The sequence below is a fragment of the Meriones unguiculatus genome, assembly GCF_030254825.1.
Source record: "Meriones unguiculatus strain TT.TT164.6M chromosome 13 unlocalized genomic scaffold, Bangor_MerUng_6.1 Chr13_unordered_Scaffold_34, whole genome shotgun sequence".
Lineage (NCBI taxonomy): Eukaryota > Metazoa > Chordata > Mammalia > Rodentia > Muridae > Meriones > Meriones unguiculatus.
Genome location: NW_026843646.1, coordinates 12,581,854 through 12,607,194, shown reverse-complemented (window position 1 = coordinate 12,607,194; position 25,341 = coordinate 12,581,854). Strand labels below are relative to the sequence as shown.

At 42.1% G+C, this 25,341-nt stretch overlaps 1 pseudogene; it reads right to left on the bottom strand.

Annotated features, from left to right (window-relative positions):
• The window catches only part of LOC132650923 (grainyhead-like protein 2 homolog), a 59,366-nt pseudogene extending 47,107 nt beyond the window's left edge, over positions 1-12,259 (bottom strand).
• Between the last annotated feature and the right edge of the window lie 13,082 nt (positions 12,260-25,341).

Sequence of the window (25,341 nt, the reverse complement as noted above, 5' to 3'; positions counted from 1 at the left end):
AAATTGCAGTTTTTGAAATGTATCTTATGGAGAGCTGTTTGTTTGATAAGCTGCTTTGTTTATAAAAAAAACATGTTTACACCCTGTTCTTTATCTTGAGACAAAGAAAAGGGGAATTTTCACCAAGTTCCTTAAAGCTTGTTCTAAGTTCCTTAGAGTTTGGTTGTTACCTTTATGTTATCAGATGCAGGAAAGTTATTTAAAAAAAAAATTGGCAGTTTCAGAACTCCTCTTTATAGTAATGTAACTTGCTTTTGCTTTGCCTATAAAAAGCAAATCGTACGTAGACTCTGGGCTTCGGCAGGATCATGTCAGAATGGAAAGGATTTTAGTGAGAGTTTTTATGTTGTCTAAAAAGCAAGAAAGAGAGCAAAAAAGTAAGCATGTCTGGTTAAGCCAGAAAAGAAAAGCTAGAAATCTAAATGTATATAGCATGTTGCAGAAGGTTAGTGGATGTGTTATAAAAAGCCAGAGAGTTAATATGATTTAAAGAAAAACTGTATTTTAAAATGTTATACTTCATTTAAAAGGCTGGTGATTCCTCATTACAAAATGTTTTTTTTATGCTCTTTTAAGGAAAAAATTTTAGCTGATAGGTTTGGTATGGCTAAAATAATTACAGTTTAAAATTGTTCTGTTATGTAGTTGGTTCTAAAGCTTGTTCGATTACTGGGAACTTTTGGTTGTGGGGGATTATGGAAGCTCCGAAGTGTTTGCTGTATCATCAGCACCTAATGGCCATGTTTGGTATTGTCAGTCACAGCCTGTGCTAATGCTAGCACATGGCCAGCCGCCATGATGGTTCAGCAATGGAGAGCTCGTAAAGCTGTAGTTTGGCTGCCATGTTTGTTTAAGGATTCCAGCTCAGTTCGGTTACACGTGGCCAGCCGCCATGCTGGTCCGGAGATATGTTTAGTCATTAGTGCTAAATGCAAAGCTTTTTAATGTTCAATTTTAATGCAAGTGGTAGGAGCATCAAGATTAGCTAGCCTCTCTATAAACTGTATCCGATTAAAAGGTTTGCTTTGATTTTAGTTCAGAAAGAACAGATTTAAAGTCATGCTAAATACTGCAGTTGAGCCTTACCTAGTCTCTTGTCTATTTGTCTTAAAATATATACTTCTAGGACATGCATCTCGAAAATATGCTAGAATTTGAGATCATAGCATTCTGTTTTATAGGACACAGTTTAGAGCAGATGATAAAAACAGAGTAACTCGGATATGCTGGCCCTCAAGCTTGTCAGAAATCTGAATTAGGCATTTTAACATGTGTAAGCTTATTGTGACAGGAAGTCCCACAATCCTGGCAGTAGGTCCCCCAAGGTCTCTGAGAAGATTTGGGCACAACGACAGATGAATGCTACTCTGGATTGTGGTATGCTAACCACTGGGCAATACTGCCTCAACTGGCCTACTGTTAGGGCCCAGCCAAAACTGTGGACACCTGGAGTCAATGTTTCACATTGCTAAGGGCGAGGTGAGGCCATTCTCTCGTTTCTTTCTCCACAGAAACAGTCTCTCATCTTATGTGCCTGGCAGAACTGCGTCTGTTCAGGATGCTGAAACACAGGAGCCAGGGACACTGCCTAGGTAATGGGCTAACTAGTCATCCCTGTCATTTTGATTGGCACGTGGATTGGTATTTATTTAGCTTATAATTTATCCTTCTCAGGTCTCTGAACACCTTGACGGCTATGCTAAGCTTACGGTAGCTTTGCAGCTAGAGAAAAGACAATTAGATCGACTGTTAGCTCATTGATCAACTCATTAGCTAGAACCACAGAGTACTAGATACCTTATTTAGAAAAAAAGACAGGTTTGCCTTGCTCACAGGACTCATGTCTTATGATAAATAAGTGGAGCTTATATAGAGTCTGAGAATATAGGAGTTTAGGTTGTAAAAATCTAGAGTGTTATTATTTAGTTTAAAAAAATGTTTCAGGGTTGATAAATTCAAAAGATTGGAGAGTCTAAGTAGTTTTTTTAAGATATAATTAAAGCAGATTAAAAATGGGAAATATTTTAAATTTCTCCCCCCTTTGCTACTGTTGTGCTTATGTTATAAAATTTTAAAAGTTCAGAGTGTTGACATTGATCAATAGAGTTCTGATAAGTTGATGGAGCAATAACTGCTTATTATTCAGTCACCAGGTTAAGATTTTAATTTCCTTTGTTGGCTTCTGAAGATAGACTAAAGGTGCTTCTTGTTATTTTAAAAACATCTGTTTAATGTGTGTATCTGACCCAAAAGTCATAGCTTTTAGTATGGTATTCTTAATATCTGCCATTTCTGGGGTAGATTTTGACACAGAAATATCCTAAACCTATTCCTTCTAGTTGCTTTGTTAAGGAAAGTCCAAGCATCCAGGGTTTAGCACTAAAAGCCAGTAATGTATTTCTGCCTAACTTTCCAGTGTAAACATAAAAGTAAAAGTGAAAACTAAAAGTATATGCTGAGTGTATAAGAATGGCCAAGCTTCATTCGTGACTAATTACAAACAGCTATGCCCACAAAAAAAAAATGTTACTGTGGACACACTTAGGTTGTGTATAAAGGTTATAAAACAAACAGCTAACTGATACTCATTCAGTGGGATGCAGTTTTACCTGTTACTCTCAAAATGTTTGATTTGCTGAGATGTTACTTTTCTGAGTATTTAAAATTATGTATATTTCCTTTTGTGTACTAAAATTTCATGTGAGTTTCAGGATGTGACCTGGATCTGGCATAGCTCAAAAGGATCGCAGATGAGATTTTCCCTGATCTTTCCCATTTAATAGACAAATTTTAACTTCTCTCTCCAGTCTGAATTTGTCTCAGCAGATCTTCACCTGTTTAACTCTGTCCGGGATCAGCTGTGGACTGCAAGCTGAGATCTGGACTTCCTGGAAACTGACATGATTGCTCCCTGCCTCTTCGGGTGGATCAATGAACCAGATGCTTGGGACTTCCCCATTGCCCAGCCTTTGACTGGCATTTCAGCCTTCCTAGCCCCTGATGCCTACGGTCCAACGGTCAGCTCGAAGAAGCTCCAGAAGACGGATCTACGCCCAAATTCCCCCTAGCAGGCTGAAATGCTAAGTCAAAAGGGGCTCCCTGGCATTAGCTATTGTCTTGGACATCTGCTTAGCTGAAATGGACACTAATATTGCAGCAACTGGGCTAAAAGCCTAGAGAGATCCTGTAATAGTTCTCCTTGGCTTACTACCCCTATATCCACCCTGAAGGGACCCCAGATCCCATTATAAAAAATAATCTATAAGATACAAGGGGTCATATCTGGAAGACCCAAGATTGGGTCTTCAAATGATCGTAGGAAAGGGGGAAATGAGAGACCAAAAGATAAGCAGCGATTGTTAACACTATGTAGAGTAGGTGCGGTATAGCAGTAAGTTCCCTGAGGGAAGAGCTACCTCGCTGCATTCTTTCCCACCTTCCCGGTTCCGGGTGGGTACGTGACTCGGCTCACAATCTGCCTTCCCGCCTTCCCTGTTCTGGGTACGTGACTTAACTACGGCTTTGTTCAAACCACCCAATCAGACCCCTGTAACTATGCTTCTCGCTTCTGTAACCGCGCCTCCTGCTCCCGAGCCCTATAAAAACCCGTCACCCCAACCGAGAGGCGCGCAAGTCCTCCGATAGGCTTGGTCACCCCGGGTACCCGTGTATCAAAATAAACCTCTTGCGGCTTGCATCCGAAGGCTGGTCTCGCTGTTCCTTGGGAAGCGGGGTCTCCCCGTCTAGATAGGCTCCTGGGAGTCTTTCATTTGGAAGTTTACAACTGCCTATAACTCCAGTTCAAGGGGAATCTGACAGCCTCTTTTGGCCTCTACGGGAAATGCATACAAACACACACACACCCAAATAAAAATTAAAATGAAAAAATGAAAGAGGAGGAGGAAGAAAAGAAATAGCAAACCTGAGACATGATAGGTACTGAGTTTAAGGATAGCTTTTAATTAGCATAATCTCACTCACCTAAAGTAACTATAAAGTTGTACAAGATTAAAAAATTCTGTTCTCCCCATTTCACTGCTTTCTTGTAGTGAAATGTCACTGCCATCACAGACCTGCTCTGTTAACAAGCTGTCTCTTAAACTCAGAGGGACTGTACTGTCCACTCCTGGCTCACATGCAGGGACTGGGTGGGGCTTGCTCACCACTAGCTGCACCTTGAGAGAGGAGCACCTGAAGGAAGAAACCAACACACAGGAGGAGAGACAAGGGAAGTTGCTCTACAGGACACAGGTCCTCAGATCTCTACACACTGACTCTGCCTACTTGCCCTATAGTACAGGTGCTGCTAGGCACTGCTTCCCATTGGCTTTTGTCTTCCTCAGAGACAGATTTACAGATGGATGGAGACCTCTTATCTTCAGTTGTCATCAGCCAGCCATCTCAACAACCACTCCTCAAAAAACAGCCTCAGCTTTAGATGACATCTTTTAAATATTAGAGCAAACTCAGATACTTAACATTAATTAGAAGTAGACTAATAAGGAAGCAGGGCTCAGGGGAAATGTCAGCACGCCATGGCCACAATCACCTGATGGGTTTCTACAGGTACAAGCTTACAGACAACTTTTTATTCTAAATCCTCTCTCTCTCCATTCCTCCTCCTCCTCTCTCTCCTGTGGGGTGTGTGTGAAGGTCAGAACAACTTGCAGTGTGTTTGCTTATTTGATTGCTTAAGTTGCACATACCTTCATCTTCTCTGAAAATAATCTCCATCTTAGTTTTGTTTGTGTGTTAGATGCTGGGCCTCTTGCATGGTTTTGAACAAAAGGAAAAGAACAAAAAGTCTCTACTATTCATGACAGGAAAAAAGTATAAAAGAAAAACACAAGCCCATAAATGTGAAAATAAATTTCAGGATACCAGAGAAAGAACTAGAGAGGTGAGTAGATAGAGAATAAATGTGTAAAGGTAGAAAGAACCCAGTTAAATACCTCAGAACTGCAGTCTTGGGAAATGCTGCTCTTTAGTATGTACAGAGTAGAAAGACCCACTAGTGTTAGGCTATTCAGAGCACGCATGTGTGAGTGGGCACGTACACACACATTCAGCAGAGATTGTTGATGTCAAGTTAGTCTACACACATACAAGCACTCAGCTGAAGAGAGCAAAATATCTGAAGTAGTAGCTACGTCCATTCTGGTCAATGGTTTGGGCTTTTGTTATTGTTGGTGGTGGTAGTTCTTTTTGGTTTTTCAAGACAGGGTTTCTCTGTGTAGTCCTGGCTATCCTGAAACTCACTATGTGGACCAGGCTGGACTCAAACCACAGAGATCCACCTGGCCTCTGCCTCCTGAGTGATGGGATTAACAATGGTTTTTATGATACAAACAAGTAATGCTCCAGGGCATAAGGATAAGGAAAGCTCTGGGCTCTGAAGTGTTAAAACAGCACACCAGCTTTTCTGGGGGCCGGCTGCTGTGGGGCTGAGGATGTTAAACATGGGGCCTGTGGCCAAGCAGGAAGAGTCATTTAATCCGCTTTGCTGAGGAGGTGAACCTGATGTCCATCTTCCCTCCTGGGCCCATGTAAGTTGCACTCTGCAATTATTGGAAAAGGAAAATTATAGCACTTTTTTTTGGTCTCATTGTAATGGATGATTTGCTTCCATGAAGATGGGTAGGACAGGAGCCTGAGGGTAGCATCCACCCTTCCATCTACCTAATCTTGCAGGACTGGGATGCAAATTGGAAGTTGAGATGCAAAGAAATGTCCTCCATGACATCTCTTAGCCCTGTACATCCAGTTGCATCCTAAACATCTGTTGATACAGACGTGTTTCTGAAACTCTCTTCCTGAGACTGGAAGAACATTCACTGGTAATCTAATAATAAAGGGATGAGTGGGACACATCAAGTCCTTAAGTGCAGCTAGTGGAAGGTATTCAGGCAAACAGGACAGACAGCATCAAACAGGAAGCCTTGTTCTACCCTGACAGGCAGAGACGCTAAATCCAAAGGCAGCAAAGAATACCCTACTATGCCAGCTTAATATTACTGAATTATTTTAGGTTGCTTTTGTTTGTTTGTTTCAAGATGGGGTTTCACCATTTAGCCCTGGCTCTCCTGGAACTAGCTCTGTAAACCAGGATGTCCTCAAACTCATAAATACATCAGTCTGCCTCTACCTCCCCAGTACTGGGATTAAAGGCATGTACCACCACAGCCTGGCAGGTTTTTCTTTAAAACTTGTCAAAAGAAAGGCCAACAAGATGTCTTAGTGGGCAAAAGTACTTGCCACACAAGCTTGGCAATCTGAGACCTGTTCCCACAACCTAGATAGGGAGTTAGGGATGCTGGTGTGTCTGTAATCCCACAGTCCTCCTGAGAGATGGGATGCAGAGACAGGAAGTTTATGTCCTCCTGCCTGGACTGTGGAGGGTGACAGAGACAAGAGACCCTGACTCAGAACAAGGTACAAAGAGAGATACAACTCTGGGAAAGTGTCCTCTAAGCTCTACATGCATGTCCTCACTCCTGTGCACCCAGGCTCACACAGAGAGACACATTAATAATAATAATAGACAGTAAACAAAAATTTTTCTAAAGAAAGATGTAATAGACTCGTCTTTAGTGGTGGTGAAGGAGAAATATTTTTTAATTCTTTATTAATTACACTTTATTTATTTTGTATCCTTCCTGTGGTTCCCTCCCTCCTCCCGTCCCAATCCCTCCCTTCCTCCCCCCTCTGCATGCATGCCCCTCCCCAAGTCCACTCTTAGGGGAGGTCTTCTTTTCCTTCCTTCTGATCCTATTCTATTAGGTCTCATCAGGAGTGACTGCATTGTCTTCTTCTGTGGCCTGGTAAGGCTGCTCCCCACTCAGGAGGAGATGATCAAAGAGCAGGCCAATCAGTTCATGTCAGAGACAGTCCCTGTTCCTATTACTATGGAACCCCACTTGGACACTGAACTGCCATGGGGTATTATCTGTGTAGGGGTCTTAGGTTATCTCCATGCATGGTCCTTGGTTGGAGTATATCTCAGGAAAGACCTCTGTGCTCAGATTTTTTGGTTATGTTGCTCTCCTTGTGGAGCTCCTGTCCTCTCCAGATCTTACTGTCTCCCACTTCCTTCATAAGATTCCCTGCACTCTGCCCAAAGGTTGGCAATAAGTCTCAGTATCTGCTTTGATAGTGTACAGGGCAGAGCCTTTCAGAGGTCTCTTTTTCTCCTTCTTCTGATGTTCATCCTCTTTGCTTTTCTGGATAGGGATTGCACTCATATAGACATATAATATAGGATAAACCTACTAAAATCTGTACACCTAAAGAAACTAATCAAGAGGGAGGACTTTTGCTATGCTCGATCCCTATTGAGAAATATTTTTACTGAATTAAGATTCTTCCAAAATATTGGCTGCAGAGGGATTTTTTTTTAAAGACTGGGGAAGGGGTGACCTCCCTCATCCTAGCATTTGCTAGAGTAGGAAGGCGCAAACACAAAACAAAGGGTGTAGTGTGCTGGTCTCCTAATATGGTAACAAGGCAAAGAGTGCAAGGAATTCTGCAGCACTCTAACGCTCACGCTGGTCTCCTGTATGGTCTCCATGACAGACATCCTAGCACTCAGGGACTAGGTTAACCTTGGAATCAGTATGGAAGAGAGAGCAACACTGAAGAGGCAGGGGGCATTTGAACTCTCCCTGGAAACCTGAGAAAGAGCTGCAGTTAGGGCTGCACCGTGTGGGTGATGTCACCGTCGCAGAGATGCTCTGAACCAGTACTCCAAGCTCACTACTCTTGAATGACTCAACAGTCTTGTGTGAAAAATCACCATCTTGGAGATTTGTGCTTGGCAAACCTGCTTTCTAGTACCAGTGTTTGACTTAAAACTTAAAATCGGAATGCCCTGCAGGTGAGAGTCATGTGAGAAAGTAAGGCTCAGAAGCTGTCCCATCATAACCCTCTGGGTGGGACCTCAGGCATCTGTGGAGTGTTTACCCTGACTCCCCACCATTCCACAGCTCGGCAAATAAAACTGAGGAAGGGGACATGAGATGCTGGAAGCCGGCAATGCCTGTAATACCAGCATTTGGAAGGCTGAGACAAGAGGATTGCTGTGAGTTCTGAGCCAGTCTGGGCCACACAGCTTGGCTTAAAAACCACCCCTGTCCCCAGAAAAAATAAACACAAATGCTGGAAACTCTGGTGCCAGGTCTAGGCCACAGCTGTACCTCACTGCAGGTGCCTTCTGCTGCACTGGCCAGGACCCATGCCCACCTGTGGGGACAGTGGGGACACTCAGAACTCCACCATCTACACACCAAGAACCTGAGACAATGCACAGTGCATGGTCCTCCAGACTGCACAGACCCCGAAGGGAACAGGTCCTGTCCAAGACTGTTTAGCCTGCTTGAGTCACCTACCAGAAAGCCACTGTGGCACAACCAGAAAAACCGGCTCTGAGAGGTGGAACCTTGCAGCCACTAGGCCTGAAGCAGGCAGCCAGCTTGGGATCATGGCCAGAGCCTGGGACCACCACAGAACTTGAGCACATTCCTGGCCAAATGTTGTTCCCATTACTAAAGGAAGCTAAATGACTCAGTGTTGGTGTCCTCTCCTTTCTCCTGCTTGCTCCAGAGGAAAGACAGATGCAGGGCTAAGAGGCAGGGCTGCGTAAGGTCCTCAGAAGCAGAGCACTTGCCTAGCACATGGGAAGTTCTGGGGTCAATTTTAAGGACCACACAGGAGTGTGCGCACACACAAACAATAAACACAACATTAGAAGAGGGGCTAAGGAGAAGGCCCAGTGGGTAAAGTACTTGGCACATACACATGAGAAACATTTTAAATCTCATTGTGTTGCTACCTCCCAACAGTGGAAGCTAGCAAAGACCTGAACCTCGGGTGGATGCCATAGTGCATAAAAATTCAAATGTATACCCAGGGCTGGGCAGAGAAAGTTCCAGAACAGAGTAGCACTAGGATAATGTCACTGATCATGAAAGCCACTTACAACCTTGAAAACTTAGGCCCAGTGCCTCTAGAATTCTTAATTATCAAAATAATTAAAAAACCTGCATCTAATAATAATAATAATAATAATAATAATAATAATAACAACAACAACAATAGTGATAACAACAACAATAGTGATGATGATGATAATGATGAAGCCTGGTATTATAGTTTAGGCCTATAATCCCACACCCCAGAAGGCAGCACAGGGAGACCCTATCTCCAAAAAAAATGCTACAAACAAACTAAAAACTCTTTATTTTTAAACATGGGTGAAAATGTTAAAATTTAGAATAATTCATAAATGCACAATATTAACACATGTGCTTTGTGGACCATTGGTCTGTGTTTTCTGGCCACCAAAAAAAAAATCCCAAACATCCTGTGATATAGACTGAGCTGCTGAGACCCCCTCCTGAAGCCTGCAGATATCTGTTGGGTATAAACGTAACAGCAACCCCCGAAAAGAAAACATTTTCTGTATGATATCACCAATCCTCCCTGTTTAGCTGACAGTCTTTCCCACAACTGCTATCCTAGTGTTTCTTTTGCAGTCTACTTACTATAAAATCAGTAATAACCATTTGTAACATTAAAAAGCTTACTTATCACTTAAAACAAAAGACATTCACTAAAAATAGGTATTAAGGAAATAAAACAAACACTGCTGCAGGAAGTATCATAAAATATTGCCCAAGACCATTTGCCAATGTGTACAGAAAACCAGTATGTGTGCCTAGAAGTATACCTGTGCACATATGTGCAAACTCACATACAGACAGGCACACATGTGCACACTCATGCACACAGACATACATGTATCCATCCATGCATACATAAAGTGAGCACTTGTATATGGCAAGTGAGTGGTGTAGAATGAACTGGCTGCAAGATCAGCTAGTGTAGCCCCAAATCAACTATTCCATCAGCTTCCATGGAACCTGTCTCTTGGGATGTCCACTTCTCTTTCAAAGGTCCCTAATGAAACAGCCCTTAACTCACTTGTCTCTACCATCCATTATAGCAGACTGTAATACTGAAAATACAGAGAGGACTGTGGTGCATGTTTAGAGCTAGCTTTAACACTCTAGGACATCTTCTGTGGCAAAATCCCATTTTTCTTCTCAGTAACCATGAAGTGGATATGGCCTCCCCCTGGTCACACTGCTGATTGGTTACTGGATCCCTTGCTGGATCGATATCCCCCAAAGCCTAGTAAGATGCCTGTAGAGACATTTGTTTTGACTGCCAGAGATTCCAGCACATCCCAGTACTGTGCCCTAACACAAACCCCCTTTGTGCAATAGTCTAGCCTCAAAGAGAAACAGAAAGAGCAGGGGCCAGCACAGGCTAAAGAAAGATAGGCGGCAGGAGCTGTGGAATGGCGCAGACAACCTCAGTAAGCTGTGACAGTCTCAGGAGTGAGGAGAGAGTTGGAGAGGTCTCAGGCAACCAAGAGCACATGCTGTGTGCAGGCATGCTAGAGACACATTTTGCCTGAAGTTCTGTGTGAAGCATCTTGTAGTAGGGCCTGTTCCCTTCTCTGGAACATTCTCCAGGCTGCACTGCTGACTTGTCACTGAATGCCCATTTGGGTCAGCTTTCTTGGGCCTAAAGCCAGTTTCACCTACATTGTTTTATACATGAGTGGAATGAGACACTGAGCAATTCATTTTCTTCTGGAAAGCCTGCTTGCAAACTCCCAGCCAGTTTCCTCTCTCACCCAGCCTTCCCGCTGAGGACAATGAAGCATTGACAGCCTTGTTTACATTGACCTCCTCCTGAGATGAAAGACAAAGTCTTCTAACACTCTCCAGCCGGTACACAGGTACACAACTGAAGCAGAAAACAAGCTTAGGTTTTATCTGAAACATCCTTTAAGTGCAAAATGAGGCTGAAGAATAAGACACTGAGACCCAGAATGAGCTTTGGGGCCTTCAAAACAGACCTGTGAGCAAACAGGGCTATCTGTGGAAACACTTCCTTATCCAAACCAAGGTAGGGCAGGCATCTGTCCTTGATGCCTGTTTGTCAGAGACATTACTTACCCCTGCACGTCTCAGCTACACTTACACCCAAAGAAACAGAAGAGGGTCAGCCAACAAAGAAGTGTTTCAAAGTCATCGTGGTGAAGGTGATTGGAAGCCCTACTTCTGGAGCTCTGCTCCTTCACCTACTGAAGCTGTATGTCGCTCACTGTGAAGATACAAGCTTCCTGGTGGTGGCATAGAGAAGCTGGGGGGCTTACAAGACTCCAAGTGTTAGATGCAAGTTCTAGACTGGAACATGTGGCCTGAAGAACTGAGGAGGGGCAACATGGCGGCTCATCACATTTTTTCAGAGCAGAAGCTCACACCCCACAACAAAAGGAGAAAGGCATGAATCCTCTAAAAGGGAATATAGCAGCGCCCCAGTGCTTGGGAGGAAGAGGCAGTTGAATCTTTGTGAATTCAAGGCTGGCCTGGTCTACAAAGAGAGTTCCAGGAGAACCAAGGCTGTTACACAAAGAAACTCAGTCTTTAAAAACCAAAATAGACAGACAGATACATACATGCATACAGATACATAGATAGATACAGAGATGATAGATAAACAAATAACTAAATAAATAAATAAAATAAGAAAGGGACCACGCTCATTTTCTTCTTTTTGACTCAAGTTTCTAGGAAAACACTACACAGGGTTTTGAACAAGAGTCTTCATTCATTAAGAGTCATGGTAGGTTTCACTAACCTTTGCCTCTTCATTCACATCCCAGGTGAAGGAAACAGCATTGTACGCGATCTCTTCAATGTTTCCAATGGTGTTGAAGCTCTCCTTGTAGTCAGCTATGACAGTGAAAGAGAAAAAGGGCTTAGCAGGGTGGTAGCCAAGAGGAGAGGCACAGGCCTCTAATCCCTGCACTTGGGAGGTAAAGACAAGAGGATCTAGAGTTCCGGGTCATCCTTGTAACAGAGACCAGCCTTGGCCAGTACATGAGACCCTGGCTCAAAACACTCACACGCCACACACATACATATGCACCCATGCACGCACACATGATTGTACACTAAAGTAAGAGTCCCTCGATGACACATTATTTGTTAATGGTAAAGTTTTGAATTTGCCTATTTTGCAATGTGACAAGCTACATATTTCTGCTTACAGAATTCTACGGCTGAAAAAAAATTTACTCACGTCTTTTTATTAAGAGTAAATCTATGTGAACCATGTCTTTATCTGATTTGATTATTAGGTCTTTTTTTCTGTTCACCTTCCTACTTCCCACTTTTTTGACAGCCATCCCCCGCCTCCCCCATACACACACAGGGACAATTTTTAGAAGCAAAATATTCTGCCAGTCAGGCGATGTCACTAAAGGAACTGCAGTAGAGTGAAGGCTTTCCATGAGCAGTGATGGTGATAGAGATCAAACACACACTAAGCACACACTACACTGAGGCACCCCCATGCCAAAGAAGGACATTTCTAAAACTTATCTTAGTACTCCAGAGCATTGCATTAATCTCACTCGGCTGTCATCACCTGACCACTTTGGGCTCTGTCCTATGGTCACTCCTTACACAATATGTTATCTATTCCCTTATAGTATGCGTCTATTCCCTCATACAGTATGTAGTGATTCCCTTACAGAGTAGGTATCTATTTCCTTATGGTATGTAGCTATTCCCTGTCATCCCATTAGACTCCCCATGGAGTCAATAGAGATCAGCATGGGTGCTGTGTACTGTTATGGGCATGTTGGGCTACACAGAAAAGCCCAATTTGCTTATCTCCAATGATGAAACTGGTACCTCAGCACTGCAGGAAGATTCCTTATTGCTGGGAGCAGAATGGTGCAGGAAAACCCACCTCATGCTCTCCAGACTCCCTGGGATAGGCTGGCTGGTCTAGCCTCAGGCTGAATTCTATTTCCCCCTCTTTCTCGGATCACCTCTGCTTTCTATGATCCCTGAGGAGTTCAAAGCAGTTTGCTGAATGCTGTGTCTTCATTTCATCTACCCTACATGCAAATATCTGCCCATATGCACCTAGCCAGCCTAGACTCTTCTTGTGGAGAGTGCTAACTTATTTCCTTTTCACTCACTCCAGTGGTCTTGCCTAGAGAAACCTCAAAGCAAGATAATGTTTCTTTTCTTTTTTGGCATTGTTTTGTTTCTCTGTGCCTTGAGACACAGTTCCACAAGTATAACCCAAGCTGGTTAAACTTGTCCTGAATGCTGAGATTACAGGTTTGAGCTGTCATATCCAACTCCAAACCTTTATATTTTAAACAAAGCACATAAACTTTTAGCATAAAAGTATGTATATTCAACATAGGAAAGTCAGAGACCATGAATAAATAAAAAAATTTAAGGACAACCACAGTCTACTAACCCACAATTAACTGCCTTTAAACTTTATCTATGTGCTCTTATCTCTCATCTAGCTCCTTTTCTCCAAACATGTAGATATTTTTATACCGTGATTAATAAACATCTTTTTCATTGCTATATTGTTTTGCTTGGCTCATCTCTGGTGTCTTCCATATGTAAAACCTTCTGTAAAATTATACGATTGTATCAGACCATGTGTCATGGCTTTATTCTTATTGGTCACTCAGCTGACAGCTGACAGTCTGCTGCCCTACCCCAGTGTTTCACTTCTTTGTACAGCTAAATTTCATTTAAATTTAATTATATTTTATTAAAGTAAATTCTCAGGGGCAGAAGTATAGCTTGCTGGTAGAGCAAGGGCTAGGAGAAGTTGGGTTCAACAGCTAGCATTAAAACAAAAGACATTTTAAAAAAGCATATTTCCAGAAATAAGTTTTTTTGTTTCTTACTTTGTTTTGTTCTGTTGAAACAAGGTCTCACTGTGTATTCCTGGCTAGCCTGGAACTCACAGAGATTGCCTGCTGCTACCTCTCAAGTGCTGAGGTTAGGGATCTGAGCCACTAGACCCAGCTATAATTTTAAGGCTGATTAATATTGCCACACTGGTCCAGGGAGGAACAATTTACACTTAGGGCAATTATGTCTTTTCTTCTCAGATTGTCTTTTTTCCAAACTAATATTCAAAACGTTATTTTAATCTGAAATTCCTTGATTGCTAAAGGCGTTGAATAGTCATTCTTGTTCTCTGGCTATTTGCATTTCTTCTTATTATTTTTATTTTTGTAAGTTCATTCATTTATTTTGGCTTTTCTAATTTTATTCTTGATCCACTTTTCTCTTAGGGTAGTCATGATTTTAAAATAAATACTCAAAGGTAAATGAGGGGGAAAATCAAAAGAAAAGAACATTACCCCTTACAGTTTCTAAAAAGGCTTTATGTTTGGGACGATCATGAATGCACACCTGTGCTTTCTGCAGGCTTCCTCTATGAGAGAGAGAAGAAAGCCAAATTTAAATTTGAATTCCATGATTCTTCACTAATCCCTTGCAAGATAATCTTATAGCTGTTTGAGTGAAGAGCAGGTAAGATCAGCTGTGAAGAAGAAATGTCACATCTAGAAGTTAAGACAAGAAAGGTGCTTAGATGGACACTGTGGAGTCCTACATCACAAGGCTTCATTTTTCCAGTTTTAATTTCCCCCAAAAAGGGCTGAAAAAAAGAAAAAGAATTTCATACCACTTGTCATATAGAAACACACCAGAGTCTTCTAATATGGCACTCAACCAATAAATATGGCAACCAAAATGCTCATTCTGTGCCAGGAAATGTCCTCAGTAGGCCCCTAGTCTTATAGCTCTTGCAATATAGAAAATAGAACACAACTAAATACATAAACATAAACAAACAAGATAATTATTCTAAATCTGCCTGATTTTTCAAAGAAGTCTTGAATGTTCTTTTCTCTGTTTCTTACCCAACAAAAACAGAAAAATAGGATGAAGGCAGTTCTTATTAATTATGATAATTTACACTCAAAAGGACAATCACTAAATGCTCAGCTAGTAAGTCATGTTGAAATAAGTGGAATCACGGGGAGGAGTAATTCTAATGAAACTGATCCCATTGATGCCATGGTGCCAGCCATAAAGCCACATCTCCAGTCTGAGGTTATCATGTCCTGAACTTCCAAGTCAGGCCAAGTAGTATGGAAATACACAGCCACAGACATCATCCAGGGTGTGTCAGGATGCCCCAGAGCAGTATGGTAATTCATGGATTCTCGGGGTTTAAAGACTATCTGAGAAGCACATTTTCAAATGTTGGAGGCCAGCATAGGGCTTTGGTGAGACATAGGCCAGTGCCAGATATTCTCAGTCATGAGCATGGAGTGAAGCCAATACTACATTTCTGCCAACTCTCATGTGGGGCTGGTGGGGTTCCTACATTTGAGAAGTCTTGACTCTGTTGTAAAATGGAATGGATCTTTTGGGTACTTCTGGTTTTCACCACCATGATCTTAGAAAGCACATTAGTTGGTGGTGCACGCCTATAATCCCAGCACTCAGGGAGACAGAAGCAGGTGGATCTCTAGGCGATCAAGCCCAGCCTGGTCTACAAAGAGTCCAGGACAGCCAACGATACACAGAAAAACCCTGTTTGGGAAAAAGTAAAAAGAAAAAAATATATATACATTAGTCTTTATTTATGAGGTCCATGTAATGGTCTATTCTTCCCCACCAAAAAAAACAAAAAACAAAAAACAAAAAAAAAACAAACTTTTTTTCTTGATGAACAGACACAAGGCTATACAATGGCGGAGGACTTCTCTAACCAGGAACACTTAGACTCACTCCAAGAGGTCTATCCTTGTACCTAGAGTGGACTCAAAGATATTGTTTCTTTCTGATAAAACCACTCTCATCTCTTGGCAGTCAGACCCAAAGACTCCTGGAATGATAACTGTGGTCTAGTTAAGAACATACATGTTCATGCTGGACAGGCCTTGTGCCAATGATGAGGTCTGTTTTTGGAATAATTCCTGAGGTAGCAATCAGCATGTTTTCTCATAGGGAGAAGCCAAACTGTTTATGGAAGTCAAAAATTCTGATAACTAATTAACTATGATTTGAATTCAGTTCTGTCTGATACCAACAGCCGCATTTTTAACTGCAATTTCAAACATAAATCATCAGCAGATATTGAAGCACATACTTCAATGGCAACTGCTTTATGAGGTGCTGAGGGAATGTATGGTGAAGGAGGAAAGGAAACTGGGCATTTGGGGACTGTGGGAAGTTACTTACAAAGGAAGGCAGGAATAGGGTACTTTGGCAGGGAATGCTGAAATGTTTTCTTCAACAAGAAAATATTTTTAGAACTTGCTAGCATGAGAAGGCTGAGTGAGAAGGTCAAGCTAGCCCATCTAAGAAAACCAAAGGCACTGGTGCTGTGGAAAATGATGAGTATGCCCACATATTCGCTTTCTTTACTCATTTCTTGCAAGTTATATTTCTTTTTTTAATTTTTTTATTTTTTTTAATTTTTTTTATCAGTTACATTTTATTAACTCTGTATCCCAGCCGTGTCCCGATCCCTCATTCCCTTCCAGTCCCTCCCTCCCTCCCTCATCTCCACCGTGCCCCTTTCCAAGTCCACTGATAGGGGGGACCTCCTCCCCTGATCCTGTTTTATCAGGTATCTTCAGGACTGGCTGCAAAGCCCTCCTCTGTGGCCTAACAGGACTGCTCCTCCCTTTGGGGGTGGGGAGACCAAAGAGCCAGTCATTGAGTTCCTGTTAGAAATATTCCCTGTTCCCCTCACTTTGGGAAACCAATTGGTTACTGAGCTACCACAGGCTACATCTGAGCGGAGGTTCTAGGTTATATCCGTACATGGTCCTTGGTTGAATGTCAGTCTCAGAAAAGACCCTGTGCCCAGATATATTTGGTCCTTGTGGAGCTCCTATCCTTTCCCCATCAGACTAACTCCCCTTCTTTCTTATGATTCCCTGTACTCTGCCAAAAGTTTGGTCATGAGTCTTTGCTTTGAAAACACTGCTAGTTAGAGTCTTTCAGATGCGCTCAGTAGACTCCTGTCATACGTTCAATGCACATCCCATCTGTCTTTCTAAACGAGGATTGATCATCTTATCCCATGTCCGCTCAATTGATTATCTTTTTTAGGTGTATAGATTTCATTATGTTTATCATATCTTATAGGTCTATATATGTGAGTATATCCCATGTTTGTCTTTCTCCTTCTGGGATATTTCACTCAGAATGATCTTTTCTAGATCCTACCATTTGCCTGCAAATTTCATGATTTTTGATTGCTGAGTAGTATTCCATTGTATAAAAATACCACAATTTCTGTACTCATTCCACCGTTGATGGACATCTGGGTTGTTTCCAGGTTCTGGCTGTTACAAATAGAGCTGCTATAAACATGGTTGAGCAAGTGTCCTTTTTGTGTACTTGAACAAACTTTGGGTATATACCTAGCAGTGGTATAGCTGGGTCTGGAGGAAGCACTATTCCTATTTGTCTTAGAAAGCGCCAGATAGCTTTCCAGAGTGGTTGTACAAGTTTACATTCCCACCAGCAGTGGAGGAGGGTTCCCCTTTCTCCACAACCTCTCCAGCATGTGTTATCGCTTGAGTTTTTCATCTTGGCCATTCTGATGGGTGTAAGGTGATATCTCAGGGTCATTTTGATTTGCATTTCCCTGATGGCTAATGAGGATGAGCATTTCTTTAAGTGTTTTTCTGCCATTCGATATTCCTCTGTGGAGAATTCTCTGTTTAGCTCTGTTCCCCATTTTTTAATTGGATTACTTGGATTGCTGCTTTTCAGCTTCTTTAGTTCTTTGTATATACTGGATATTAGTCCTCTGTCAGATAAAGGGTTAGTGAAGATTCTTTCCCAATCTGTAGGCAGTCGTTTTGTTTTGATGACGGTATCCTTTGCTTTACAGAAACTTTTCAGTTTCATGAGGTCCCATTTATTGATTGTTGCTCTTAGAGCCTGTGCTGTTGGTGTTCTGTTCAGGAAGTTGTCTCCTGTGCCAATGAGTTCTAGGCTGTTCCCCACTTTTTTTTCCAATTGACTGAGGGTATCTGGTTTTATGTTGAGGTCCTTGATCCACTTTGACTTTAGTTTTGTGCAGGGTGATAAATATGGATCTATTTTCATTTTTCTGCATGTAGACATCTAGTTGGTCCAGCACCATTTGTTGAAGATGCTGTCTTTTTTCCATTGAATGGATTTGGCTTCTTTGTCAAATATCGAGTATTCATAGGTGTGTGGATTTATTTCTGGGTCTTCTATGTGGTTCCATTGATCCTCCTTTCTGTTTCTATGCCAATACCATGCAGTTTTTATTACTGTTGCCCTGTAGTACAGCTTGAGATCAGGAATGGAGATACCTCCAGATGATCTGTTGTTGTACAGGATCGTTTTGGAGATTCTGGGTTTTTTGTTTCTCCATATGAAGCTGAGAATCTTTTTTTCGAGGTCTGTAAAGAATTGAATTGGTATTTTGATGGGAATTGCATTGAATCTGTAGATTGCTTTTGGCAGTATGGCCATTTTCACAATGTTAATCCTACCAATCCATGAGCACGGGAGATCTTTCCATCTTCTGATATCTTCTTCGATTTCTTTCTTCAGAGACTTGAAGTTTTTCTCAAACAGGTCTTTCACTTGCTTGGTTAGAGTCACACCAAGGTACTTTATGTTATTAGTGGCTATTGTGAAGGGTGTTGTTTCCCTAATTTCTTTCTCAGCCTTTTTGTCTTTGGTATATAGGAGGGCTTTTGATTTTTTGAGTTGATTTTGTATCCTGCCACTTTGCTAAAGGTGTTTATCAGCTGAAGGAGTTCTCTGGTTGAATTTTTGGGGTCGCTCATGTATACTATCATATCATCTGCAAATAGTGACACTTTGACCTCTTCCTTTCTGATTTGTATCCCCTTGATCTCCTTTAGTTGTCTTATTGCTCTGGGTAGGACTTCAAGTACTATGTTGAAGAGATATGGGGACAATGGACAGCCTTGTCTTGTCCCTGATTTCAGTGGGATTGATTTAAGTTTCTCTCCATTGAGTTTGATGTTAGCTATAGGCTTGCTATATATTGCCTTTACTATGTTTAGGTATGTGCTTGTATCCCTGATCTCTCCAAGACTTTAAACATGAATGGGTGTTGGACTTTGTCAAATGCTTTTTCGGCATCTAAGGAGATGATCATGTGGTTTTTCTCCTTCAGTTTGTTTATGTAGTGGATTACATTGATGGATTTCCGTATGTTGAACCACCCTTGCATGCCTGGGATGAAGCCTACTTGATCATGGTGGATGATATCTTTGATGTGTTCTTGGATTCGGTTTGCAAGTATTTTATTGAGTATTTTTGCGTCAATGTTCATAAGAGAGATAGGCCTGAAGTTCTCTTTTTTTGTTGGGTCTTTGTGTGGTTTAGGTATTAAGGTGACTGTGGCTTCATAGAATGAGTTTGGTACTGTTCCTTCTGTTTCTATTTTGTGGAATAGCTTGAGGAGAATTGGAGTTAGCACTTCTTTGAAAGTCTTGTAGAATTCTGCGCTGAAGGCATCTGGTCCAGGGCTTTCTTTGGAGGGGAGACTCTTAATGACTGCTTCGATTTCCTTGGGAGATATAGGGCTATTCAGTCTTTCTACCTGATCTTGACTTAGTTTTGGTAGATGGAATCTATCAAGAAAATTATCCATTTCATTTAGATTCTCAAATTTTGTGGCATATAGGCTTTTGTAGTATGACCTAATAATTGTTTGGATTTCCTCAATGTCTGTGGTTATGTCCCCCTTTTCATTTCTGATTTTGCTGATCTGGATAGTTTCTCTCTGCTTTTTAGTTAGTTTGGCTAAGGGTTTGTCTATCTTGTTGATTTTCTCAAAGAACCAGCTTTTTGTTTCATTGATTCTTTGGATAGTTTTATTTGTTTCTAGTTGATTGATTTCAGCCCTTAGTTTGATTATTTCCAGCCGTCTGCTCCTCTTGGGTGTATCTGCTTCTTTTTTTTCCAGGGTTTTCAGTTGGGCCATTAAATTTTTTGTATGTGATGTTACGAATTTCTTCTTGCAGGCACTTAGTGCTATAAATTTTCCTCTGAGCACTGCTTTCAATGTGTCCCATAAATTTGGGTATGTTGTGCCTTCCTTTTTATTGAATTCTAGGAAGTCTTTAATTTCTTTCTTTATTTCTTCCTTAATCCAGCTGTCATTGAGTAGTAAGTTGTTCAGTTTCCATGTGCATGTCGGCTTTTTGTTGTTTCTGTTGTTGTTGATGTCTAGCTTTAGTCCTTGGTGGTCAGATAGTATACAAGGGATTATTTCGATCCTTTTGTATCTGTTGAGGCTTGCTTTGTGACCCACTATATGGTCTATTTTGGAAAAGGTTCCATGCGGTGCTGAAAAGAAGGTGTACTCTTTTGAGTTTGGGTGAAACGATCTGTAGACGTCTATTAGGTCCATTTGATTTAGGGATTCTGTGAGTGCTTTTATTTCCCTATTTGGTGTCTGTCTAGTTGATCTGTCCCTTGGTGAGAGTGGAGTGTTGAAGTCTCCCACTATTAAGGTATTAGGATCAATGTATGATTTAAGCTTTAATAATGTTTCATTTATGAATGTCGGTGCTCTTGTATTTGGGGCATAGATATTCAAGATTGTGATGTCCTCTTGGTGGATTTTTCCTTTGATGAGAATATAGTGGCCCTCCTTATCTTTTTTGATTAACTTGGGTTGAAAGTCTATTTTAGTAGATATTAGGATGGCTACTCCAGCTTGTTTTCTGGAACCATTTGCTTGAAAAACAGTTTTCCAGCCCTTTACTCTGAGGTAGTGTTTGTCTTTGTTGCATAGGTGTGTTTCTTGGATGCAACAGAATGTTGGATCCTGTTTCCTTAACCATTCTGTTAGCCTGTGTCTTTTTATTGGTGAGTTGAGTCCATTGATATTGATAGATAATAGTGACCAATGCATGTTAGTTCCTTTTGTAATGGAGTCGATGATCTAACCCTGTTTCATTGCTTGTTTTCTTTTCATTTTTGTTGGGACATAATCTGTATGCCCTGTTTTCTTGGGTGAATTTGTTTTCATTGGATTGGAGTTTTCCTTCTAGTATCTTCTGTAGGGATGGTTTGCTGTGTAGATATTGTGTAAATTTAGTTTTGTCATGGAATATTTTGTTTTCTCCATCTATGTTGATTGAAAGCTTTGTAGGGTATAATAGTCTGGGTTGACATTTGTGATCTCTTAGAGTCTCCATGATACTTGCCCAGGCCCTTCTGGCTTTCATAGTTTCTGATGAGAAGTCCGGTGTGATTCTGATAGGTCTACTTTCATATGTTACTTGACCTTTTTCCCTTGCTGCTTTTAATATCTTTTCTTTGTTCTCTAGATTTAGTGTTTTGACTATGATGTGACGTGGTGTGTTTCTTTTCTGGTCTAGTCTATTTGGAGTTCTGTAGGCCTCTTGTATATTTATGGACATCTCTTTCTTTAAGTTGGGAAAATTTTCTTCTATGATTTTCTTGAAAATATTTTCTGGTCCTTGGAGTCTGGAGTCTTCTTTTTCGTGAATTCCTATTATTCTTAGATTTTGTCTTTTCATAGCATCCTTGATTTCTTGGATATTTTGTGATTGGAACTTTTCTGATTTTACTTTTTCTTTGAGAGAAGTATCCATTTCTGCAAGTGTGTCTTCAGCTCCAGAGATTCTCTCTTCCATCTCTTGTATTCTGTTGGTGATGCTTACTTTTGTGGTTCCTGATCTTTTCTCCAAGTTCTCCAGCTCAAGGGTTTTCTCATTTTGTGTTTTCTTTATTGATTCTAATTCTGTTTTTATGCCTTGCACCATTTCTTTCATGTGTTTGAATTTGGATTCCTGACTCTCTACGATGGCCTCTATTTCTTTTTTCATTTCCTTCTTATATGCCACTAATTTTTCCTCTACTTGTGTATCTATTTGTTTGGCTATGTTTGCCTGTGTTTCTTTAAGGATATTGTCTATTTCTTCTTTCTTTGCCTCCAATTGATTGGTCATCTCTTTGAAAGACTTGTTCATTTCCTCCTTATGAGCCTCAAATAATTGGGCAAGCATGGCTTTAAAATCATTTTCCTGTGCTTCTGCTGAATTGGAGTATCCATCGATTTTGGGGTTTGCTGGTGAAGTCATGATGTCCTGATTTATGTTGGAAGTGTTCTTTCGCCTACCCCTGGCCATTGGCTTATCTGAAACCTTCCCTGTTTGTTTTTGGATTCTGAAGATCAGACTGGTGCTGTCTCTCTCTGGTGTCTGGAGAGTTCTTCAGGAAGCTGAGCACTCTCAGCGTGTGCTGAGGACTAGCTGTACCTGTGGGAGGAAAGTACGCAGGCGCAAACGGGGCAAATGCAAGCGTGTGTGCGCACGCGTGTGTGTGTCTGTGTGCGTAAGTGTGGGTGGATGAGTTTCTCGAGGGACTGAGTGATGGCTAATGTTGAACCCTTGAGTGTGTGGGAGGGGCTCTGCACTGTATATGTTGCAGGCACTAATGATGATCGCAGTGCAATTTCTGGCATTAATTGTCTTAACTCCTCAGTCAGGCCCACAGGGCAGGAACTTCAATGTCCCTAGTGCCCCTCTGTTTCCCAAAGTGGGTATGTGGGTGGGAGGGGGGGTTCGATGCCTGGCTTCTGATTTAGAAGGACCCAGGATCTGGGGAACTGCAGATTCTCAAGGGTGGTCTTACAGGCAGGTCTCTTGGCAGAGATCGTGGTATCCTGGGCTCTCTGCTCTCTGGTTTGGCCCTGCTTCTTTGATGTGTTCCGCCAGTTCTGTGCTGCTGTCACTGCCAGGTTCTGATGTCTTGCTGCAGCTGGAGATTTCAGGGTGGTCATTTCAGCAGGGATGGGGTAACCAGGCTCTCTGTTCTCTGGTTTGGCCCTGGTTAGTCTTAAACTGGAGGGCTGTGGTGCCCCACCAGTTCAGTGCTGCTCAGCCTCCACGTCCCGCTGTAACTCGAGACTGGGTTGCTAGTCCCAATGCTTTCTGGGAAGTTCTGGGATCTCTTCGTTGTGCTCTCCAAGCTTGGGAGGCCCAGTGCCTGGTGTGTCCAGGTTGTATGACGTTTCTGCCTGGTTTTGGTGAGTATATAGTGTATTCTCTGTCACTGTGGGATTGGGCGGGCCGTACCGTCAGTGATGGCAATCCTGCAGAGCTAGTATGGTGTCTAGCAGATTCGCGCCCTGGGAGGATGGTGCAGCCGCTGCACGAATCTGGGACTCCAGGGCACGTACTGTTGGCTTTTGTCTGCCGCTAAAGTGCTTGGGGCTCCGTCTCAGCGGCTGTATACCCAGGCAGTTAGGTCTGCGCTGAGAAAGATGAGTCTGCTGTGCCACTCTGCCGAGGAGGAAGGAGGTCTGGGGGAAGGGAGTGCCGCAAGAACAAAGGATTGTTTCTCTTCTTCCCCAAGCAAGTCTCCGGGTGACCAGAGGCCAAAGTTTTCACCTCCTGCGATGTTCCCTGGTGTTCAGAAAGTCTCGCTGTGGTTTTCCTGGGTTGGGGGTCCTTCCATTCTCCAAATCAGAAGATCAGGTATCCCACCACTCAGAAAATGTGTGTACTAGTCGCCATCTTGGCTACCGCGTTTCTGTTCTTTCAATGAAAACTTGTTTCTGTGACCTACAGTGGGAGATAACACTTTTCAGTTTTCCTGTATTCCTAATTGAGCGAGCAACACACATGTGATTCCGTTTACAAAGTAGTGCTTTGCGTTTATGTTCTTTCGTTGGACACTTGTTCCTGTTAGGAACAAGTTAGGGTTAGGGTTAGGGTTAGGGTTACGGTTAAGATTAGGGTAGGGTTAGTGTTAGGGTTAGGGTTAGGGTTATATCACTTTTCAGTTTTCCTGTTATAATAATTGAACAGGCGACATGTATGTGAATTAATTTTCAAAGTAGTGCTTTGCTTTTCTGTTCTTTCGTTCAAAACTTGTTCCTGTGCAGTACAGTGCGATATATCACATTTCAGTTTTCCTGTATTCCTAATTGAGCGAGGGACACACATGTGATTTAGTGTACAATGTAGTGCTTTGCGTTTATGTTCTTTCATTGGAAACTTTTTCCTGTTAGGATCAAGTTAGGGTTAGGGTTAGGGTTAGGGTTAGGGTTAGGGTAGGGTTAGGGTTAGGGTTAGGGTTAGGATTATATCACTTTTCAGTTTTCCTGTTATAATATTTAAAAAGGCGACACGTATGTTCATTAGTTTACAAAGTTGTGCTTTGCGTTTCTGTTCTTTTGTGGGAAACTTGTTCTGGGTAGGAACAATTTAGGGTTAGGGTAAGGGTTAGTGTTTGGTTATGGTTAGGGTAGGGTTAGGGTTAGGGTTAGGGTTAGGGTTTTGGGTTAGGGTTAGGGTTAGGGTAGAGTTAGGGTTAGGGTTATATCACTTTTCAGTTTTCCTGTTATAATAATTGAACAGGCGACACGTATGTGAATTAGTTTACAAAGTAGTGCTTTGCTTTTCTGTTCTTTCGTTGGAAACTTGTTCCTGTGCTGTACAGTGCGATATATCACTTTTCAGTTTTCCTTTATTCCTAATTGAGCGAGCAACACACATGTGATTTAGTTTACAAAGTAGTGCTTTATGTTTATGTTCTTTCGTTGGAAACTTTTTCCTGTTAGGAACAAGTTAGGGTTAGGGTTAGGGTTAGGGTTAGGGTTAGGGTTAGGGTTAGGGTTAGGGTTAGGGTTAGAGTAGGTTTAGGGTTAGGGTTAGGGTTAGGGTAATATCACTTTGCAGTTCACCTGTTATAATAATAGAACAGGCGACACGTATGTGAATTAGTTTACAAAGTTGTGTTTTGAGTTTCTGTTCTTTCGATGGAAACTTGTTCCTGTGCTGTACAGTGCGATATATCACTTTTCAGTTTTCCTTTATTCCTAATTGAGCGAGCACCACACATGTGATTTAGTTTACAAAGTAGTGCTTTGTGTTTATGTTCTTTCTTTGGAAAATTTTTCCTGTTAAGAACAAGTTAGCGCTCGAGGGGCAAGATGGCAGAGCCGGGAGGACTCTCATTCTGAGCAGCAGCACAGCAGGATCAGCACAGTGACCAGCAATCAGAACTCTCAGCCATAAAACACAGTCATTGTGTTTCCCAGGTGAGAGGATACCCCATGGTGGGGGATTCAATCAGCTTTTAACTCACCTGGCTAAACCGCGGAAGAGATCCCGGTTCCGCCAGACGCTTGGCTGCTGGCCGCCAGCGCCAGCCCCATCCCAAAGCCACAAGCCAGTGTCTCTGGTCACAGTCCCAGACTGAACCCTGGGCACCACACTATCAGAGACTGGAATTTTCAGTCGAGAGATAACCCCAGGGTACAGGAAACGATTGAGACCAGCCTTAGGTCACCCAGACATCCCCTGGAAAAGACTCGGGCGGGCGGGTTCCACGGGCACCCCAAGAGCCAGCCCGG